The sequence below is a fragment of the Ictidomys tridecemlineatus genome, chromosome 6, assembly GCF_052094955.1.
Source record: "Ictidomys tridecemlineatus isolate mIctTri1 chromosome 6, mIctTri1.hap1, whole genome shotgun sequence".
NCBI lineage: Eukaryota > Metazoa > Chordata > Mammalia > Rodentia > Sciuridae > Ictidomys > Ictidomys tridecemlineatus.
The window spans coordinates 157,999,192-158,023,494 of NC_135482.1; the positions used below are offsets into that span (position 1 = coordinate 157,999,192).

General features: G+C 37.2%; 1 protein-coding gene and 1 pseudogene across 2 annotated transcripts in view; both read left to right on the forward strand.

The window, feature by feature from the left end:
* LOC101974441 (purine nucleoside phosphorylase LACC1) overlaps positions 1-24,303 on the forward strand; it is a 57,722-nt gene that overhangs the window by 24,561 nt on the left and 8,858 nt on the right. The gene's annotated exons all lie outside the window — the stretch shown is intronic.
* Positions 1,081-24,278, forward strand: LOC144365140 (thyroid receptor-interacting protein 11 pseudogene; annotated as a pseudogene).

The window sequence follows — 24,303 nt, forward strand, 5'->3', positions numbered from 1 at the left end:
ACTAATTAATTTTAGAGATAGGACATTGATGATTTATAGAAGGAGCCTGTCTAAATACAGAAGGGTTTCAATAATGGAGTGTGTATAAGAAGTAAAATTTCAGCTAGATAGATCTGTTTGCCTAAATATGTTCTGCAACTATAGTCAAAAAGTGAACCTAACACTGGGAAAACAAAGATTGAGTGTCAGTTTCACTTCTAAAAGTATGACTGAGAATTTTCTGGAATTGAGGGAAATAATTAATTCTCAGATTTAGGAAACATGAGGAGTTTCATGCCAAAAATCATATTAGACATGCAATGCGACTAAGAACACAAAGATGAGGAGAAAATTTTATAAGCAACTGAAAAAATTAAAATATGTCAGTACTAAAAATAACTGTTAAAAAGATGTATATGTTTGAAAATTTAGCTATGAGTGAAATTTCTTTAAAAGATATAAGGGTTTTCTAGTTAAATTTTCTTAGGTGAATTTTGGTTATTTGTGTCTTTCAAGAATTTTTGTTCATTTTATCAAGTTGTAGAATTTAGTGGCATAAACTTGTTCTTAATCTTCCTTTTAATGACAATAGAACCTCCTGTTTCATCCCTGACCTTGATAATTTACGTGTTTTCCTGATCATTCTTGCTAAAATTTGTTAATGTTGTTTATTGTATTAAAAAGACCTGCTTTTTAAATGGTGTATTATATTTATATACAATAGTGGGATTTGTTGTGACATATTTGTGTCTGAATTTTTGTGCATGGATGTTTGTTTCATTTATTTTTCTCTATTGCATTTGTGTGCTCTGTTTTATTGATTTCTGTTATTATCTATTTTAATTCCTTTTTATGCATATATAGGCTTAAATTGCTTCTTCTTTCTCTAGTTTCTTAAGATATAAACCTAAATCATTCATTTTAAACCCTTCTACATTACTAATAAATAAATATTATATATACTACAAACACTTAAGTCTATGATACCCCTAAGAACATTTAGATTGTAGTCAATAAATTTTATTTATTATAAATTTATTTATTATATATAATATATTGTTATTATATTATATATAATATTATATTATATTATATATATTATTATATATATTATATATAATATCTATGTATATCTCTCTATATATAAATATATATATAGTAGTTGAATTCATCCTGCCAAACTCACACATGCATGGAAATCAATTTCAGCTCATGATCTCTATGTCCCTTTTCTCTTCCCTTTTCCCCTTTCATCCTCCCCCTTCTCTCCCATCTACTCTACTATTCTCCTTCATCTACTCTACTACACTTCCTTTTTCTCATCTATTAATCTTTGATTGGTTCTTTATGTTATCCTATCCTTCCCTCCACATGTCCTTTATTTTACTCTAGCCTCCACACATGAGAGAAACATTAGACCACTGAGTTTCTGAGTTTGGTTTATTTAATTTAGCATGATATTTTCCATTTCTATCCATTTACCAGCAAATGCCATAATTTCATTTTTTTTATGGCTGAGAAGAACTCCATAGTGTGTGTTTGTGTGTGTGTGTGTGTGTGTGTGTGTGTGTGTGCCACAATTTCTTAGTCCATTCATCTAAGTTCATATATTAAGTCCATAGATTTTAAGATGTTGTGTTTTAATTTTTGTTCAGTTTCTAATCTTATTCATGATTTGCTTTTGACCCCTGGGTAATTTAGAAGTGTTATTTAGTTTCAAAATATTTGGAGATTTTGAGACTATTTTTTTATTTAGAATTTCATTTTTATTATTATACTTATATTTTTAAACTCATAGATAAAATTGAAATTTTCTTTTTTTATTGGTTGCTCAAAATATTACAATGATCTTGACATATCATATTTCATACATTTGGTTCAAGTGGGTTATGAACTCCCATTTTTACCCTGTGTACAGATTGCAGGATCATATTGGTTATACATCCACATTTATACATACTGCCATACTAGTGTCTGTTGTATTCTGCTGCCTTTCCTATCCCCTTCCTATCCCCCCTCCCCTCCCCTCCCCTCCCATCCTCTCTCTACCCCATCTATTGTAATTCATTTCTCTCTCTTTTCCCCCCTTTTCCCTCACATCCTCTTATATGTAATTTTGTATAACAATGAGGGTCTCCTTCCATCCTCCATGCAATTCCCCTTCTCTCTCCCATTCCCTCCCACCTCTTGTCCCTGCTTAATAGTAATCTTTTTCTCATGCTCTTCCTCCCTGCTCTGTTTTGAGTCGCCCTCCTTATATCAAAGAAGACATTTAGTATTTGTTTTTTAGGGATTGGCTAACTTCATTTAGCATAATCTGCTCTAATGCCATCCATTTCCCTGCAAATGCCATTATTTTGTTATTTTTTAGTGCTGAGTAATATTCCATTGTATATAAATGCCACATTTTTTTTTTATCCATTCATCTATTGACAGGCATCTAGGTTGGTTCCATAGTCTAACTATTGTGAATTGTACTGCTATGAACATTGATGTAGCTGTATCCCTATAGTATGCTGTTTTTAGGTCTTTAGGGAATAGACCGAGAAGGGGAATAGCTGGGTCAAATGGTGGTTCCACTTCCAGCTTTCCAAGGAATCTCCATACTGCTTTCCAAATTGGCCGCACCAATTTGCAGTCCCACCAGCAATGTACAAGTGTACCCTTTTTCCCACATCCTTGCCAGCACTTGTTGTTTGACTTCATAATGGCTGCCAATTCTTACTGGAGTGAGATGGTATCTTAGAGTGGTTTTAATTTGCATTTCTCTGACTGCTAGAGATGGTGAGCATTTTTTTCGTGTATTTGTTAATTGATTGTATATCCTTCTCTGAGAAATGTCTGTTCAGATCCTTGCCCATTTGTTGATTGGGTTATTTGTTTTCTTATTGTTTAATTTTTGGAGTTCTTTGTATACTCTGGATATTAGGGCTCTGTCTGAAGTGTGAGGGGTAAAAATTTGTTCCCATGATGTAGGCTCCCTATTTACCTCTCTTGTTGTTTCTCTTCCTGAGAAAAAACTTTTTAGTTTGAGTATGTCCCATTTGTTGATTCTAGATTTTAACTCTTGTGCTATAGGTGTCCTATTAAGGAATTTGGAGCCCGACCCCACGAGATGGAGATTAGAGCCAACTTTTTCTTCTATCAGACGCAGAGTTTCTGGTTTGATCCCTAGCTCCTTGATCCATTTTGAGTTAACTTTTGTGCATGGTGAGAAAAAGGGATTTAGTTTCATTTTGTTGCATATAGATTTCCAGTTTTCCCAGCACCATTTGTTGAAGATGCTCTCCTTTCTCCATTGCATGCTTTTAGCACCTTTGTCTAATATAAGGTAGTTGTAATTTTGTGGATTGATCTCTGCATCCTCTATTCTGTACCATTGGTCTACCGGCCTGTTTTGGTACCAGTGCCATGCTGTTTTTATTACTATTGCTCTGTAGTATAGTTTAAAGTCTGGTATCGGATCGCTATACCACCTATTTCACTCTTCCTGCTTAGAATTGCTTTTGCTATTCTGGGTCTTTTATTTTTCCAGATGAATTTCATGATTGCTTTTTCTATTTCTGCAAGAAATGCTGTTGCGATTTTGATTGGCATTACATTAAACCTATGGAGTACTTTTGGTAATATTACCATTTTAATTATGTTAGTTCTGCCTATCCATGAAAAGGGTTTATCTTTCCATCTTCAAAGGTCTTCTTCTATTTCTCTCTTTAGGGTTCTGTAATTTTTATTGTATAGTTCTTTCACCTCTTTTGTTGGGTTGATTCCCAAGTATTTTATTTTATTTTTTTGAGGATATTGTGAATGGGGTGGTTGTCCTCATTTCCATTTCAGAGGACTTGTCACTGATATATTGAGAATATTTTTATTATTGATTTTTAAGTTAATTTGATTGTGGTTAGAGAATATACATTATATTATTTCAGTCATTTTAAATTTATGGTGGTGTGGGTTGAATTGTATTCCACCCAAAATATGTTTAAATCCTAATTGCCAGTACTTGTGAATGTGACTTTATTTAGAAAAAGTGTTTTCAGAAGTCATCAAGATAAGATGAAACCATACTAGTTAGGCTGGATCCTAATACAATGACTGCGAGAGGTAAATCTGGACTTAGAGACAAATGGGAGAATTCTATATAATAACATATAGAATAATTCCATATAAGGATGTCTCCAGAAGTCAAGGAACACCAGGGATTGTTGTTACCACCAAAACCTAGAAAAGAGGCATGGAACAGATTTTCCTTCAGGGGCTCCAGAAGGAACCAACCTTGACAATACCCTTATTTCAGACTTCTAACCTCCAAATATGTGAGAAAATGCATTTCTGTTGTTTTAACTCATTCTGTGTATTGGTTAGCTTTATGTTACTATGGTAAATACTTTCAGAGGATAGTTATTTTTTAAAAAATGGGATTTATTTAGCTCCTGATTTGGAGATTCAAGGCCCAAATGACATGGTACATGTTCTGTCTCTGACAAGGAACCTGTAGTGATAGCAGATGGTGGAGTGCATGTGAAGAAGAATCACTTGGTGAGTCAGAAAACGGAGAGGATGGTAGGAGCCAGCATTGCTCCTTTTATAGCCACCTTTCTTGTGAGAACTACCAAAGGGTTGCAAAAGAACTACCTCACACTCCCAATGACCTGAGGACCTGCCCTAGGCTCCACCTCTTTCCAGTGCTGTCACCCTGAACACCAAGCCTTCAATCACATGAAAGTTTTGAGATATAGTCAAACCACGTCCAAACCATAGAACTCAATTTGTGGTACTTTTTTATGGAAGCCCCAGGAAACTAGTGTACAAGGTAAATGTACTAAGTATATTTGTTTAAAAAATACATATTCTATTGATGTTGAATAGAATCTTTTATAAAATTCAGTAGGTCAGAAGTTAGTGATATCCAAATCTTCTATATATTTTACAATTTTCTATCTACTTCTGTAAATTACTGAGGAAGGGTTTTGAAATTTCAATCTCTCAGTGAATTTGTCTATTCATTTTTCCCATTAGTATCAGTATTTGCTTTATGATTTTGAAGCTCTCTTAATAGGTACATTAAATATGAAAAAGATTTATTTCTGACCATGATATGCTTTTGCATATTTAAAGTGGATTTCTTATAGAAAGCATGTTGTTGGGGTTTTGTTTGTTTGTTTGTTTTGCTTTATTTTTTTAGAGAGAGAGAGAGAGGAGAGAGAGAGAGAGAATTTTAATATTTATTTCTTAGTTTTCGGCAGACACAACATCTTTGTTTGTATGTGGTGCTGAGGATCGAACCTGGGCTGCATGCATGCCAGGCAAGCGCACTACCACTTGAGCCACATCCCCAGCCCGTATTGTTTTCATTATTGACAATGTTTTAAACTGCTTCTTTAAGTTTCACAGTTCATTTTAGAGATGTTAATATACATTGTAAATATTTTTGTCAAATTTAGGGAAACCTCAGTTGTATTTTTTCATACATGATATCTAAGATTTGGAAGAATTTTCCAAAGACCAGAGTTTGATTCCAAAGATTTCATATCTTCATTGTTGCTACTTGTGCATTCACAGTACCAAGTGCAAGGTTAATACCAGTACATGTCCTATGGCTGTGGGTTCTCTTGTCACAATTTTGAGAGAATTGCCATGGTGAGTGATAGAAACATTCTGGAATCCATTACTAAATGGAGCAGTCAGAAATAACAATAAATGAAAGTGACTAAAAACTATATAAACAGGTCCCACTAAACCCAAACTAAATGAATCCCCAACTCAGAGTCCCCTTAGAAAAATTCAAAACCCTTATCATTCTACCAAATTATATTTGTAAAAATATGACAGAGAAACTTTGGATTTGGCAGAGGGAAGTGAGAGGAGGGGAGAGGGTTTGGAGGTCGGAAAGATGGTGGAATGAGATGTATATTATTACCCTGTGTCCCTGTATGAATGCATGAATGGTGTGACTAAGCATCATGTACAGCCATAAAAATGAAAAGTTGTGTAAACACAAATATGATGGAGAAAATTTGTAGTGTTTTCAATAATTTTAATTAAAGTGCAGGTATAGCTCATTTTATTGTGCTTCACTTTATTCCACTTTGCAGACACTGCATTTTTTTTTTTTTACACATTGAAGGTTTGTGGCAACCTCACATAGAGGAAGTCTCTGTGAGCCATTTTTCCAAAAAGTGTGCAATCACAGTATCTCTGTGTCAAATTTTACTGATTATTGCAATATTTAAATTTTTTATTATTATTAAACCTGTGATCAGTGAGTTATCTTTGATGCTACTATTATAATTGATTTGGAGCACCACAAACCTTGTCTATATAAGATGGTGAACTTAATAAATGTTGTATGTGTTCTGTCTCTTCACTAACAGGCTATTATTTCCCCAATATCTTCCCCATCCCTCAGCCCCCTCTATTCCCTGAGACACAATGAAATTGAAATTAGGCCAATTAATAACCCTACAATGGCTTATCTTTCACTTTGCATCCCAAACTAGAAATGATTAAGCTTAATGAGGAAGGGATGTCAAAGGCCAAGATGGACCAAAAAAGCCAGGCCTCTTTCTTGCACTAATTAGCCAGTTGTAAATATAAAAGAAAAGTTCTTAACACAAAATTGAAAGTGCTATTCCAGTGAACTCATGAATGATAAAAAGGTGAGATACCCTTATTGCTGATATGGACAAAGTTTTAGTGGTCTGAATAGAAGATCAAACTAGCTACACAACATTCTCTTAAGCCAAAGCCTAATCCAGAGCAAGGCCCTAAATTTCTTTAATTTTATAAAGACAAAGAGAGGTGAGTAAGCTGTAATATCTTGAATATTGCAGAAGTTGGATCATGAGGGTTAAGGACAGAAACTGTCTCAACAACATAAAAGTATAAGATGAAGCATCAAGTGCTGATGTAGTGTCTGTAGCAAGTTACTCAAAAGATCAAGCTAAGAAAATCAATGAAGGTGGCTACAATAAATAACATATTTTCAATGTAGATGAAACAGCCTTATATTGCAAGAAGATGCCATCTAAGACTTTCATAAGTAGAGAGAAGTTGATTCCTATCTTCAAAGCTAATATAAGTGGTGACTTTGCATTGAAGACAATGCTCCTTTTCCATTCTGAAAACCTACGTTCCTTAAGAATTATACTAAATTTCCTCAGCCTGCGCTCTATAAATGAAACTACAAAGCTTGGATGACAGTGCATCTGTTTACAACATGGTTTTCTGAATGAGATAAGCCCACTGTTGAGACCTACTGCTTGGAAAAAAAATTCCTGTCAAAATGTTGCTGCTCAATGAAAATGCCCAAGAGCTGTGTTAGAGACCTACATTGAGGTTAATGTTGTTTTCAGGCTTGATAACATGACATTCATTCTGTGGCCCATGGGTTAGGGAGTCATTTCAAATTTATTTAAGAAATAAATTCTGTGAGGCTACAGCTGCCATTGGTAGTGATTCTGCTGATGACCCTGGGGAAAGTAAATTGAAAACACTCTGGAAAGGATTCATCATTCTAAATGCCATTAAGAACATCCATGATTCATGGGTGGAGGTCAAAATATCAACATTAACTGAGGTTTGGAAGAAGTTGATTCCAACCACCATGAATGACTGTGAGGGAGGTTCAGGACTTCCATGGAGAAAGTAACTGGTGGAAATAGTAAGAGACAGAGTTAGATGTGAAGCCTGAAGATGTGATTGAATTGCTGTTATCTGATGATAAAACATTATTGTTTGAGGAATGTCTTCTTATGGCTCAGAACAGGAACTTGTTTCTTGAGATAGCATCTTCACCACAAGTAGATTCTATGAATATTGTTGACATTGTGTTAGAGGACATAGAATATTTCAAAAATTGAATTGACAGAACAGTGTAAGGGTTTGAGAGGATTGAATCCAATTTTGAAAGAAGGTCTGTGGATAAACCACTAAAAAGCAGCATTGTCTGCCACAGAGAAGTATTTCATGAGAGGAAAAGTCAAAAATTTCATTGTTGTCTTATTTTAATAAATTACTATAGGCAACCCAAACTCCAGCCTTCACCACCCTGATCAAAAGCCATCAACATCCAGGCAAAACACACTAGGAGCATTAAGATTAGGACTCATTGAAGGCCCAGATGATCATTAGTCTTTTATTTTTATTAACAATAAAGTATTTCCAAATTAAGATTTGTGCAATTTTTTTCATACTTAATACCATTGCACAGTTTTCAGAGTATAGTATAGTGTAAATGTAAGCTTTATATGCACTGGGAAACTAAAATATCTTGTACTTGAACTTATTGCTATATTTTTTTTATGCAGTGATCTGGAATCAAACATGCGATAACATGGATATATGCCTGTATTTTACTTTTGCAAACTTTAAAAGAAATTAGACTTGTGAATAAATTGTTAAGTCCTCAAAATTCTTTAGAAGAGGCCAGTGCAAGTGAGGGACCCTAAAGTTTGAAGCTTTATTAGTTTCATAGTAGATCCACTTCAGAATGTGTTATAAGAAGAAATTAAAATTCTTAGAAAGCCCTAGTGAGAATACTTGAGAATAATGACTGACACTCATCATTAGGAGGTGAGTACTTAGAAACAATAGGTATAAGTGCCCATTCTGATTCAACAGGAAAAGTCACTAATTTCTGTTTTTCAGTGTTTGGCTCTAGATCTTTTCCAGTCTCAGTCTAGACATTCTCCCTGCAACCTCATCTATTCTCAATGTCTCAATTGGCACATGTATGTAGATGATCCCCAAATCTAAATCTCTAGCTCAATACCTCTCCTGAACTTTTGAATTGTATATCCGACCATCCTGTGATATGCCAACCTCAAGTAGAAACTCTCTTCCTTTTCAATATGACCTTATCTTCTGTGATGGGACCAAACCCTATATACTGGGAACACAGTGCAGGCCCAGAATGTATATGTACTGGATGTTAGTATATCCAATATCATAATCACATCAATTACTAAATCTTGTTGGAGTTCATGCTGAATATTTCTAATACAACACTCTCTAGTGTTACCTCTTCCATCCAGGCTACTATGTTCTCTCTTGTAAATAATTGTAATACTCTTAACTTATCTCTGTATTCATCTCATCCCTTCTTCCAATTCCTTGTTCACACTGTGGCCTGAATGAACTCTTTGGAAATGGAGCCCTGACCTAGAAAACTCTGCTGATCACTCTTCAAAGCCTTCACATTGTTCTAGGAATGAAGAATTTATTTATTTATTTATTATTGATTTTATTTTTTAAAGTACATGACAGCAGAATGTGTTACAATTCTTATTACTCATATAGAGCATAATTTTCATATCTTTTATATAAAGTATGGTATTGCCAATTCATATCTTTATACATGTATTTTGGGGTTTTTTTTCATTAAAATTCTTATTACACATATATACCACAATTTTTCAAATCTCTGTTTGTATATGAAGTAGGTTGACATCCAATTCATGTCTTCATACATGTACTTTGGATAATGATGTTCATCACATTCCACCATCCTTACTAACCCCTTACCCCCTCCTTTTCCCTCCCACCCCTTGGCCCTATCTAGAATTCATCTATTCCTCCCATGTTCCCCCTCCCTACCCCACTATGAGTCAGCACTTTATATCATAGAAAATAGTCGGCATTTGTTTTTTGGGGATTGGCTAACTTCACTTAGCATTATCTTGTCTAAATCCATTCATTTACCTGCAATTGCCATTTTATTGCTCAGTAAAATTCCAATGTTTATATATACTACTTTTTTTTTATCCATTCATCCACTGAAGGGCATCTAGTTGAGTCCACAGTTTAGCTATTATGAATTGTGCTGCTATAAACATTGATGTGGCTGTGTCAAATGGTGGTTCCATTCCCAATTTTCCAAGAAATCTCCATACTGTTTTCCATATTGGCTGCACCAATTTGTAGCACCACCAGCAGTGTATGAGTATACCTTTTTCCCCACATCCTTGCCAACATTTATTGTTGTTTGTCATCATAATAGCTGCCATTCTGACTGGAGTGAGATGATATCTTAGAGTAGTTTTGATTTGCATTTCTCTGATTGCTAGAGATGATGAGCATTTTTTTTCCCATATATTTGTTGATTGATTGTATATTCTCTTCAGAGAAGAGTCTGTTCAGGTACTTTGCTTGTAAGGTCCTTCCTGCCCCACTAGATCTATAGTTTCATCGTTTACCACTCCTTTAATTAACCCATTTGCCAAACTGAACTCACACAGTTCTCTAAACAACATGTATTTTTTTCTACCTCTTTTCTTCATGGAGCATCTTCTGTGGCCAGGCTTACCTTATTCTTCTGTTCATTTATCATCAGTCAGCTCAACGTCATTTTCACCCAGTTTCATTCAAACAAGTACTTTTGTCCTCCTGATATTGTCTATGGCACACATTCAGTTTTCCAGGTGTACCACACACTTCTAGGTTTGTTTATACATTTTTGGATTTTCTACAATAGTCACTGATTATTTTTATATTTTAATAAAATAAAAGTATTTTGAGGAGACACATTGAAGTAGGTAGTGGTATATAACTGCATAAAAGCAAGGAGTAGTGGGATAAATTGTGCCACAAGATGGATGATTTTGTACCTATTTGAAACATCTGAGAGAATTTCATGGAGAAGGGCCGAGATAGCCTTATGAGGGAAATCACATGGAGGCAGATTTACTTTACTATAGGAAAGCTGAACAGAGTTGTTTGAAGAATCAATGGGCTGCTGGGTCAGGAAGAAACAAATGAATCACCTCTGGGTGTGTTTAGAGACAGGACCATTCTCCCAGCTAGAATAGAATTTTCATTGAAAGGCAGATGTCAACATTCCCTGACTTATCAGGTCCCTCTACTCTTTGGTTTTCACCACTATTTTCTGAAATAAAGTAGGGGCTTCTCTGTCATGAGCCACCCATGGGCTGTGTGTGTGATCTGTGTGCATTTGAGTGGCTGAGGGAACTGGACTGAGGTTGCTGCCTGATTGGGCTGTGCAACGCATGTGTGCCATTTCTCTCCCTCTGCCTATGATCCCACACAATACCTGAGATAGGTGTGACTTTCCAAGATGTCAAACTGCTGACCACAAGACATCACCAAGCAAGGCTCCACCCTCTAAAACCCAATTCCTGCCTTATTTGGGTGGAAATATCTATGGAATGTCTTTTCCCCAATAAATACCAGGGTTCAGGGTGTGTTCTCTCTCTTGCCTGCCTCTTGCATCTTGCCTCCCTTGCTCTTCTTGCCCTCCAGCATTGGAGCTTGATTCTTGAGGCTGGAGAGACATCCTGAACCCCAAAAAGGTTATTTTCGATGTTTATGTGTTTTTTTTCATTGCCAGCCCAATCCACCTGGCCTTGATCCATCACATATTGTGACATTTCCCCACACTTATACCCTAAAACCAGATGTACATAATATTATTCAGAGCATTCCAGTATAGTCAGAAGAGCATAAACCTCATAATTCAGGCTTAGGTTTATCTTTTCTCAGGAATGTTTGATAGAATTCTTTTCCTTTTTCATGTTTTTCCCCCACCTGTTTTCTCATTAGTATTTCATTCCTGGAATCCTAATACATAGAACACTGTAGTAGTAAATGAATAATTTTTATGTTTCCTATGATGCCTGTATCACTCCATCCTGTGTTAAATTTCTTGTTATATTTGGATGATCTATCCATTTAAAGTGTGAGCTATGTTTTAATTTTTTGTGTAACCTCGCAGCTTTTATGTCTACCTTTAGCAAGGATTTCATAGTGATAATTAAACTGAGTGAGATTGAGGCAACAGATCATACTAATCCCATCTACAATCAGTAATCTACAAGAGGAATTATGATACATAAAACAAACAAAAAGCCATGAATATGAAACCTTAGTAGCCTCAAGTGGTCCTCAGAAAAATCTGACAGGCAGCCTTTCTGGGATGCAGGGAATATAGCAAACCCTGAGAATTCAGCCCATTATTAATGTTGGCCAGGAACGACACAGAGTATGAATAAGTAAATACCAGAATTCACAAAGCAAGAATGTTCCTGTCTCTTTTGTAGGCACCTTAAAATGAAATTGTCTGACAAAGGGAAAGAAAGCAATAACTAGATTTCTTAAGAGGAGTGGGAGAGGGGTTGGTTGCTCTTCATTTACAGATTTTCATTTCTGTGGCTAGCAAAACTGCTCATCCTTCCCTTAGGCTTTACTACAAGTATCCCAAAGTATCTGTTGGGGATCCATTGATCTGTAAATCACCCAACTTATTCAAGAATTACTGTATTTGAAAGGCCCCTAAGGAGTAGCATCCTGTTTGAAGTAAAATAAACAAAGAGGTAGAAGGAGGCCAGAGGGAGAGAATAGTGGAAATAGGGAGAAGGAAAAGTGTTTAGATAAGGAGGAAGATATCTTGCAGCTAAGTAGCAAATTGGCCAATTGGCAAAAGAAGCTTTTCCTCAAAAATCAAATGGAAACCCTTAATAAGTCTGCATCCAGCCCTGTTGACTGGCCTTCTACAGCAGCTGAAGATGAGAGATGGTGACAATGCTATGCAGATCCTGGGTGGAGGAAAGGCATTCCTGTGGTGTGTCCCATGGGATATTTTGCCTTTAAGCTCCAAGATTTTCCTGATGGGGCTGGTAGGGGAGGTATTGTAGCACACACAGCCTGTTCATTTGCTTTCTTTGTTCTGTGACAGGTAAGTCACTACTTCACCAATAAATTAGAATACCTAGGATGTTCTTTCCCTCTTCTTCATTCTCTTATTCACACCTGTTCTGCATCCCTATTCCATATAAGTTTATATAAACCCACATTTTCCACCTTACTGTTTTAGAATCAGATATAATAATTATATATATATATATATAATCTATAACCAGATTTTTTTTGTCTCTTTATCTCCAGCTTTTCTTAGACTAATGGCTACTTTTCCTCATGAGACTTGGTGGTTTAAATTTAGGGCCTCCTGATAAATCAAAAATGTTTTCCCATTCAGGATATTTGTGGGGGGAAGATGTGCCACCAGCCTAAAAGAAATACCAGAAGGTCATTCCAAACAATTTTTGGGCAGGGATTCATTACTGAAATAAATGAAATTACTGACAGTTTCCCACAATGGCTCATTTGAAGGGAGCAGAAGGCACCTAAAAGTACAGTTTGCTAAAAACAAAACCAGCCTTCTGCTTTATAGTTGCACTTGTGTTATAGGTTTCTTCCTAAGGTGGAGATGTTACCAAGGCAAAAACTCGGCAGTCTTCTACATGGCTGATTTTCACATTAATCCACACAGACTTCATCAGTGTTGATCTTTGTAACATACCTATGCAGTCCAAAAAAGCAAAGTATATATTTTTTAGTCTTTTTTCCCGATAGGGAAAAAACATTAGGAAGCAAGTCTTTCTGGGCTCCTCTCTCCCTTCTATGACACACTGTCAGCAACCACCATGGGTTATGAAATGAAACCAGGACCTCAGCCCACAACCTTGGGGGAAAAGGAGAAAACGTGAAGGAAATGCATACAACAAACAGATCAAGAACCCAGCTGATGGTGAGTGAGGAAAGTCCCATTATTGAGAGAAGGTAGAACCCAGGTGATAGAAGCCTAGAAGAAGCCATAGTCAAAAGTCACAGCAAAAGTCATGGACAAAGCATAAGATGAGAACAAAAGAAGTATTTAATATTGAGCAAAAATGTGCAGTGTTAGCATTCATAAATGACTCTATGAGTGCCTTTGTGCAATAGTGTCTCCTTGTCCCCAGTGTGGGGCAGCCTCTTTGAAAAGTATACTTATGGCTGGGCTTTGGGGCTGGAGTCAAGGGAAGCTATTTAAATTCTCACTAGTCTTAAACTAGGAGAGAAGAAAGGGGCATGTCCTATATGTCTCTAGAGTCATATAGCTCGACAAAGTAGCAGCATTGAGGCAAGGCCAGGACTAATGTGGGCAAATAAGGAGCCTAAGTGTGCAACATGTAAGCAGGCATTCACTCTTAGGATCACAAAAATGCAGGGACTCTGAGGTTCTGAGAGGGGAAGATCCCCTTCCCTCTCAGGCCAAACACTACCACACCAATGGTCTGCATTGGCCCTCATTGGGTCTCTACATTGGCCCTCATGTCCATTCAGAATTAGGGAGTCTGTGGGGTTCATGATGTTTCTTAAGACAAAATGCTTTATTAATATTTAGCTACTCCCTGGCATTTACTAATTTAGGATGAATGAAAGTAAACTCCTAAACTGACAGAAAAGAAAAATTTAGGTTGACACCATCATAAAGACATTTTTTTTTTTCCTATCCTGTTGCTGGCTAGAAAATTCAAAGGACTATTCCAGAAGTATTCAAAAGGGATAGAGAGGAAGTTACTTTGAAACCCCAGCAAGAGCTTGCCAAATAAATAGATAATGAATAACAACTGGCAACAGGAATGTGAACACATGTACTCATGCTAATAGTCCAATATTCAGTATCCTTATTTCGGTTTTATCTAGTAGTTAAAGTAGCAAGTTTGTTTTATTTTGTATATTTTTTTATTGTTTGTTTCTTTACACCTTTTGCAGAAGGTGTAGGCCATATCCGCATTAAGTAACCACAAAATTTTCCTTTGCAACATCACTTAAATCACTTTAGATGATTCTAAGCTCAACCACATAAGATGTTAATGAACAAGAGCAAAGGGAATAGGGTAAAACTTCATCCAACCATTTTTCAAAAGGATTTATTGGGGGCTGGGGATGTGGCTCAAGCAGTGATTCGCTCGCCTGGCATGTGCGGGGCTCTGGGTTCTATCCTCAGCACCACATAAAAATAAGAAATAAAGATGTTGTGTCTGCCGAAAACTGAAAAATAAATATTAAAAAAATTCTCTCTCTCTGTCTCCTCTCTCTGTTTAAAAAAAGGATTTATTGTTCACTAATTTATTGATTAGAGTTGACTGTGAAGATCAAAATCTACATTCAAAATCTAAATAGGAATTTCTTCAGATTTTCATTGAACTGATTTTCTTACTTTTTTTCCACCGAGTTCTACAGACCGGGTTTTATCTCTCTGCTTCTGAAGCTGTCACCTATTATCAGGATTTATAGTTGCTGACAACTTGCTTTAATAATTCACTAGGAATAGAATCCATTTGTTCTCTCCCTTTTCAGTGACACAGACAGATGAAAAAACATGCTTTCTGCCAGTGAAATAAATCAAGTGGACTCAGAGACACCCTAGGAAGAATAAGATTGAATGAGTTACCACTGCTACCTGTGTTCCCACCCATGCACAACTAGATCAGACCAGAAGTAGAGCCTGCTCTGTGTGTATTCTGGGCTATTTTATCCTGGGGCTGAAGGAGATCTGCTTTCTGCAAGTTTTGTCTTTCATTTTAAGGGAAAAATGCAAATAGAATTTGTGTATTTACAATTTATAACATGTGACATTTGTTTGCTAACTATGGTAGCAACTTATTCTACATTATTTATACAGTGTGCTAAAGAAGGTGTCCTTTATTTCCCAGTAGCATCTGGCATCAGGGCAGGACAGAGCAGGCTGAGTATCCTTCCTTTTAGGAGAATTAGTAGCTGTGGCTTCGGGTTTAGTGGGAGACCAACCTTGCATATGACTGAGTTAACTCCCCTGCTGAGTGATGTGGTGTCAGGCACCCATGCTGCTAGACTGCCCCGCTCTTCTAGGGTTCAAGTGACTGTTTTTTGCCTGGGCATGTCTTCCTACAGCCTCATGGGTGGAGCTATGTTCACCTGTTCCTTTATAATATTCCCCCTTGCCCTGTTTAGGATAGAATGTTCCATGGAAGTGCCTTGTGTGTGTCCCCTTTTCTTACTGTGCCCTTGGGTGTGGCCTACATAGAAGTCATTCAACCTGCTGACAGTGGACATCATAAAGATAGACTTAGCCCCCTGAAACCATACCCCTTGCCTCATTTGCATAGCTTCTCCTCAGTAAAAGGGGTCAGCATATGTGCTCTCTCTCTCTCTCTCTCTAACTGCAGACACTTAAGGTCAGAGGAGCCATCAGAGTGACCCTAAAGAAAAAGGTATTCGTGTCTCTTGTGTGGTTATTTTGTGCAGCCCAGTTATCTCAATTTATCTGAAGGGACCTTTGTGCAGCCCAATTATCTCAATTTAGCTGGAGTAACCTCTGAGCCTTTTAGTCGAGAACAGAAACCTGGTAGGGTTGTGTTAATACTGAATGTGACAAGTTCTGTGTCAGACTCCAATCTTCAGTTTCATCTCAGTCCAGGAGGGTCCTGGAACCTATTAGGCCTTGTAGTGTCCTGACTCTGTTGATAGATTCCATTCATTAAAATTCAGCAGCAGGGACAAATGCCTCCTCCCTGCAGCCAGCTCCTCTCCCTGAGCAAACACTCTGCCTCAAAGGCTGTGAAGACCACCATGTCCACAGCCAATTTCAACACTTGGTTCTTCCCTGAAACCAATAACTGGGCCCACAACATATGGTGAACATACCCCTCTAGATAAAGAATGTGTTTATTTAGATTCGTGGAGAAGCAAAAGAAGAAAGAATAGGATCCATGAGACAATCCCATAGTGGACCTTGAACCTGAGCAGAGCCTATTCCACTAGCCTGGCTCTCCATGTAAGCCCACTGCTGTACCCATAAAGCACCCTTCTAGACTTTGACCTTCCTTGAGTTTTCAGTTTGAATTTAGAAGTAGCTCTTTTACCAAAGTTTCCTTCATTGTCGTTTTAGTCACCTTTTCCATCACCATGACCAAAAGACCTGAGAAGAACAACATATGGGAGGGAAAGTTTATTTTGGATCCCAGTTTCAGAAGTTCAGACTGGTTGGCTGACTACATAGCTTTGGGCTCAAGGTGAGGCAGAACATCATGGCCAAAGGGCATGACAGAGGAAAGCAGCTTAAGACATGGCAACAAAGAAGCAGAGAAGAAAGCTCCACTCACCAGGAACAAAATGTAAACCCCAAAGACATGCCCCCAGTGACCTCTGTCTTCCAGCAACACCATACTTGCTTTTAGTGACCACCTAGTTAATTCACATCAGTTGATTAACCCACTGATTAGGTTATAACTCTCATAATCTAATGATTTCACTCTGGTGGTTCTTGCATTGTCTTATACATGAGCTTTTGGGGGACACCTCATGTCTAATCCATGACACTTGTATTTTCCATATTCCTCATACCATCTTTTAAAATATATTTTGAAAAGCTGGTCCCAGCAATTGAATGAAAGAAGTGATGGCTTCAAAGAGTGTTATTTCCAATAGAATATTACAGACATCACTATCTGTAAGTCAGTGGACATCTGATATGTCCTTTGATGTCTATATGCAAAAATATATAGATGCATATGTGGATTTTTAGATTTAAAACATAAATATATTTCTATGTGGATTTCCACGTGGAAGTTATAGATAAAAATTAACCTTAGTTTCACTTGACTTTTGGTAACAATTTGGCATCTGTTTTTTTCATATAATTGGTGAATGTGCATAATAAGCTTGAAAATGAGTTTAAAGAATATAACTTTTCCTTTGCTTTATTTAAAGTATAATTTGAGATGGGAATAAAATAGAGTCAATTTCACTGGAGGCCCAGGACCTTCCATAAGTTTTAATATGTTGAGGTTTAGGTGTTTGGAACCATAGCCTTAGAATCTGCAGTGCTGCAGACATTCCAGTCACCCAAATCTGATTTTTACCCACTCTTCCATCCCATTTTAAAAGTTGTAGTTTACCTAAAAGGGTTACCAGTTCACTCTTGCACCTTTTTCCCAGGCTGAAGAAAGCATTTATTTCAAAACATGCTCTCTCTGGCAACAACACTGTTTTAGCCCTTTCCTCACAAAGGTGAATTCTCTTGGTGTTTAGACTATCATGGCTCCAGAAGCAAGGGGTAGTGTAGGCCCCATGGCAGGGGCTGCAGGAGGCAGCTGGCTCCCCAGGCTTTTGCCCACAAACATACATCCAAGTCTCCAACTGCATACTTTCCCCACGCCATGGCCCCAAACACTAATCCTCCAGTGGTGGGAAAACTAATGTCCAAGACTGTTTCCTTTCCCTCCCTCCCTCCCTCCCTCCCTCCCTCCCTCCCTCCCTTCCTTCCTTCCTTCCTTCCTTCCTTCCTTCCTTCCTTCCTTCCTTCTTCTCTGCTGTTCTCTAGATGGTATAGAAAAACAAAGGACTTTGAGGAATCTGTTGCCTCTTTAGACCTTTATATTCTGCCTTCCAACTACAAAAACACAGACAGGAAGAAAGAAATACATTATTGGGTCAGACAGAAAGAGCTTTGATTTTTTTCCAACCAGTGATTAGTTGTGTAATAATGAACATGTCTAAATCTTCTATGAGCTTTCATTTCTTATAAAAATAGGAATCACATAGCTACCTCAAAACACTACGGGAAGGAGGTTAGGGTAGAGCTTAGCAATAGAGTACCCACTTAGCCTGAACAAAGCCTTAGTTGGATGAATACCACTAAAACAAAAACAGAACAGAACAACAACAACAAAAAGTTATTGGAAGAATTAAATAAATAATATCATGTCTCTAAATCATAAAGCAAATAGCCCAGCTCTTTTTACAGGGCTCACTAATTCTCACTAATTTAGTCTCATTTCCTCAGTCTCTCAAAAAGGCTATATATTTGTAGATTATATTGGAATATTTTTTTAAAAAATCATTTTAAGACCTTACACATTTAGAGAATTTACATATACAGTTTTGATTGCTTTCAAGGAACTCCAGTGGTCCACATAATGTAATAATTTGAATTTTGTCAATGTACACATTGTTTGCAGAGTGATCACTTACCTGGGCTAGAGTCTGTTCAGCAGCAAGCATCCTCATCTCAGCCTGACTTTATAGTTTTTAGCTCATGTTTCCATCCATGTACCTGTTGTGAAACACGAAAGTCTCTGAATCCTTTGGAAAATGCCCCCCTCTAAACAAAAGAACAAACAGGAAAAAAACAAACAAGACAACAACAAAAACATTCTAAATCCAACCAGCAAATAATGTCACCCCAGAATTGAAGAAAAAGTGAAGAAGAAACCTGTGCTTATTCATAAAAAATAGAAATTTGGGCTGAATTATGGAGTTGGAGTGCCACATGGACAAGTGGCATGGATGCATATGATGAATTTTGTCATGCATTCTGTAAAGAAGTAAGGAGAGGAAACTCACAAATTTTCAGTAAATTTTCCAGCAGAATTTGTATTATTAGCTTCATTAATGAGTCTGGCTCTCATTAATAAATTCTATTTTTAGAATTATAAAGGTCTTAGGGAGTTAATTAAAAGGTTTTAGTAACACTTGAGTGCACTTTATGATAAGAATTGCATGCTATAATTGGAGAATTTGTAAATGTCTCAGGACCCATCTCTTAAGATTGCCCTCTACATAGCATGAGTCTCTAAGATTTCATCTCACTCCAGTCAGAATGGCAGATATTAAGAATACAAACAACAATAGGTGTTGGCAAGGATATGGGGAAAAAGTCACACTCATATATTGGTGGTGGTACTGTAAATTGGTGCAGCCTATTTTTAAAGCAGTATGGAGATTCCTTGGCAAGCTGGGCATGGAACACCATTTGACACACCTATCCCACTCCTTGGTCTGTACCCAAATACTTTAAAACAGCATACTACAGGGACACAGCCACATCAATGCTTATAGCAGCATAATTCACAATAGCTAAATTGTGGAGACAACCTAGATGCCTTTCAGTAGATGAATGGATAAAGAAAATGTGGTATATATACACAATGGAATATTATTCAGCCTTAAACAAGAATGAAATTATGGCATTTTCTAGTAAATGGATGGAGCATAGTAAATGAAATAAGCCAATTCTAAGAAACCAAAAGCCGAATGTTTTCTGATATGTGGATGCTAACCCACTGTAAGTGAGTAGGGTAGGGATGCATAGAGAAACTTTGGATTAGATAGAGGGGAGTGAGGTGAGGTAGGAAGGATAGTAGAATGAATCAGATAGTGTTACCATGTATGTATATATGATTGCATGACTGGTATAATTCTACATAATGTACAACCAGAGGAATGAGAAGTCATACTCCATTTATGTGTGATGTTCAGAATATATTCTACCTTCTACCGTCACGTATAACTACTTAGAACAAATAAAAAAAAATTAAAAATTCTTTATGTAAGAATCACAGCAAACAATGTTCGTAAAATAATCTAAATTTTTTACTAATCTAAGTAATCTAAAATAATCTCTAAAATACATTTGTGATCTACTTCACAATGTTACTGTGGCTCACTGTAAAGTCTAAATAAATACAAACTCTTAGTATTAAGATTTTTTTGTTTTTGTTTTGTTTTTTGTTGTTGTGCTAGTAGTGGTTTGTGGTACTAATGATTGAACCCAAGAATGCTCTACTACTGAGCTACATTCCCATTTCCATTTTACTTTTTTTCTGGAACATATATGAAGTACATATATGAAGACATGAATTGGTGTTCAAAAACTTTGTATAAAATCAGCGATGTGGAAAATTGTGCTCTATATGTGTAAAAAGAATTGTAATGCATTCCACTGTCATATATTTTTAAAAAAATTAAAATTCCACTGGAAACCATCACCAACAGATTAGATTGCATACAAAACAGAACTTGAATCCTTGAGGACAGACCTTCAACTTCAGGCCTCCAAGACAGGGTAAAGGCTCTCAGATGGGGGTGTTCTTGTGGCCAGCATGGAAGTGGCAGGACCAGCCCACGGAGCTGGTCACCCAACCAGAGGGCTGAAAGTCCAGGGAAGGAGCAGAGGCCCCACGGGGGTTACTGTGCCCCTGGCAACAAGTTCCTGGTCAAAGCCCAGGCTAGGCCTCTACATTTGAGGCAGAGTGCCAAGGGTGTCAGGAACCCTGCACTGCCCAGAATTCTGAATGCTTTGGTCATAATTGACCCTTACAGTGCTCCAGGACATTCAGCTGGAAGGTGGATGGCCATAGAGTGGTTTTCAGAGAGGAGCTGATGGCTCTCTGAAGCTCTAGCAATGTCATCCTTGTTTAGAGGCCTAGGCTCTGGCTTGGGCCAGTCCTTGGGCCAGGTGGGAGGCAGCTTGGCTTCCCCCACTGGCCAAGTCTCCAACTGCACCATAGATATGCCTGTGGAGGTCTCCAAAGCTGTGGAAGCCCATTCACTTCATTGTCGGAGAAAGAAAATTGAAGCCAGGAAATCAAGGTTGAGATCTGAGAATAAAAGACTTAAAAAACATTGTACTGATCTGGAAAAAAAGCATGAAGCATCAGAGCTTCAAATAAACCTTCAATCTACAAGTTACCGAAACCAACTGCAACAGAAACAGGTAGAAATCAGCCATCTTCAAGCAAACCAAATGGCACTACAGGAGCAGTTGTTGAGCCTGCAGTCAGCTGCTCAATCAGTACCTTCAGGAGCGGGTGGTGTACCAGCAACCAGTGCACCTTGTTCATCTGGTAATGGACTCAGTGAAATCTGCAAACTACAACATACTATTAAGGTCCTGGAACAAAACCGAAGTCAGGACATGGATCATCACCAACATGAAATGTCTGTTTTGCAGAATGCACATCAACAGAAACTGGCAGAGTTAAATCACCAGCATCAACAGGAGTCAAATGACTATGAAGGACGGATTGCAGAACTGGAAAAGCTGTTAAACCAAGGTGACTCAGGAGTTACAGTCACTGATGAGTCTCAAGTCTGGGAAATGCAAAACACTATTCAAGTTCTACAAACTGAAAAACTAGAGTCCACAAGAAGAATCAAAGAACTTGAGGATACAATAAAAGACATAAGTGAAAAATTGTCTTCTGCAGAAAACGATAGAGATGCCCTGAAGAGAAATAAAGAACAGCTCAGTGTGGAAAAGCAACAAATGATTGAAGAATGTGAAAACTTGAAATTGGAATGTACTAAATTGCAGCCTTCTGTGATGGAGCAGAGTGATCCTGTGGCAGAAACAATTTCTCCACAGAGTTCATCAGTGGGAGAAGTATTGAGAATACAACAAGCCCTGTCTGATGCTGAAAATGAAAAAATGAGACTGAATAGTTTAAAACAAGATACCAGTCTTGCTGAAGACAATCTGAAACTTCAAATGCATGTCCAAGTTTTAGAAAAAGAGAAATTATTATTGAGTCAAGAAAAGGAAGAACTTCAGATATCACTTTGCAAACTGAGCTGGGAATATGAAGTCATTAAAAGTTCGGCTTCAACAGACATGAATTTGAATGTACAAATACATGACTTAACACTTAACATGGATGCTAAGGAGCAAGAACTGAATGAAAGTATTAATGAAAAGGAAATGCTGATAGCTGAGTTAGAAGAACTGGACAATGAGAACCAGGAAGCCACAAAGCACATGAATTTGATAATAGATGAGCTATCAAAACAGCAAAATGAAGGAGATGGTCTAATCACGAATTTGAAACAAGATCTAGATGACAAAAAAGAGAGAGTTCATCAACTTGAGGAGGATAAAATGGACATAACTAAAGAGTTGCATGTAGAGAAAGAAAAGTTAACTGAGAGTGCACTGAGCCTCCGTGATTTGCATTTAACCAAGCAGAAGCTTGAAGATAAAGTCGAAGATTTAATAAATCAGCTAAGTCAGTCACAAAAAAGTAGTTTAAATATCCAGCAGGAAAACCTGGAACTTAAGGAATACATTAGCCAAAAGGAAGAGGAACTATGTAGAGTTCGGAACGAGTTAAGATGTGCTGTTAATGAAGACTCTAATTTTAAGGATGACTTGCTTAAAGAAGGGGAAGTCGAAATTACAAACTTGAAGCAAAATCTTGCAGAAGTAGAACAGCTCAATGAAAATTTAAAGAAAGTTGCTTTTGATCTGAAAACGGAAAATGACAAGTTGATTTCAGCATGTGAAGATGTAAGGCATCAGTTGGAAGAATCTATTGCTGGTAACAACCAAATTTCTCTAGAAAAAGACACTATTATGGAGACTCTGAAAACAGAGAAAGAACAGATACAAGTAGAACTGTGTCAGGCCAAAAAGAAACTGTTGGAAGAAGCAAACAATTATAGGCAGACTATTCAGGAACTCTCAAATGTATGTAATTGTAATACCTCTGCCTTACAGCTGGAACAGGAGCGTGCAGTGCAACTCAGTCAAGAGAAGGACTTTGAAATAGCAGGACTCAAGAAGAATATTGAGCAAATGGCTACTGATCAAAAAGAAACTAAGGAAATGTTGGCATCTCGTTTAGAAGAACAGAAGCAATTGATGCAACTTATAAATGAGAAAGAATTTTTTATTGGCCAACTCAAACAAGAAAGTTCAGCACTGCAAAAGGATTTAGATAAGTGTTCTCAGGCCTTAAAACAAAATGAAACTTTAAGGCAGACCATAGAGGGAAAAGACAGAAGTCTTAGCTCCATGAAAGAAGAAAACAGTCATCTGCAAGAAGAATTGGAAAGACTTAGGGAACAGCAGAATCGAGTTGGAGCTGTGGCTGAGCCTGAAACCCTCGACAGTATCACAGAACTAGAATCTGAGGTATCTCAACTGAATATCATCAAGAATCATCTGGAAGAGGAAGTTACACACCATCAAAAGGTCATTGAAGATCAAAACCAGAGTCAAATGCAACTACTTCAGTCTCTACAGCAGCAGAAGGAGGAAATGGATGAATTTAAATACCAGTATGAGCAGATGAAGGCTGCACATACCCAATTGTTTTTAGAAAAAGACAAGGAAATTAAGAACTTGCAGAAAACCATTGAACAAATAAAAGCCCAGGGGCATGAAGAGAGACAAGTCATTCAAACAGAGAATGCTGATATTTTCCAAGAAACAAAAGTAAAAAGCCTTAATATAGAAAATGGGAGTGAAAACCATGACATGTGTAAAGCCAAAATGGAAAAATTTGTGAAAAGAATCAAAGAACGAGTACTTGAAATTAAACTTCTGAATGAAAGGAATATATCTTTAACCAAACAGATTGTTCAGCTGTCAAAAGATGAGGTTGAGAAACTTACTCAAATTATCCAGCAGAAAGACATGGAGAGACGAGCTCTTCCTGCTAGAATGTCTCCAGTTTCATACACCTAGGATGTCCTTGACCTCTAACAGCAACTCTAGACTTCACTATGGAAAGAGAACGTTTTAAATGAGAAGATCCAAAAGTTTCCCCAGCATACCTTTGAGACCAGATGAGAAAACTATGCTTAATAGTTCTTTTTCAGGACTTTTGGTTCAGTCTCTGGAAACAGAATTTCGTTGTCACTAGGGGGCAAAATTGCAATGTATGCACTTGAGGGGAGAAATAAAGAATGTTCATATACTTCTGGCCCTTTCAATGCTTTATT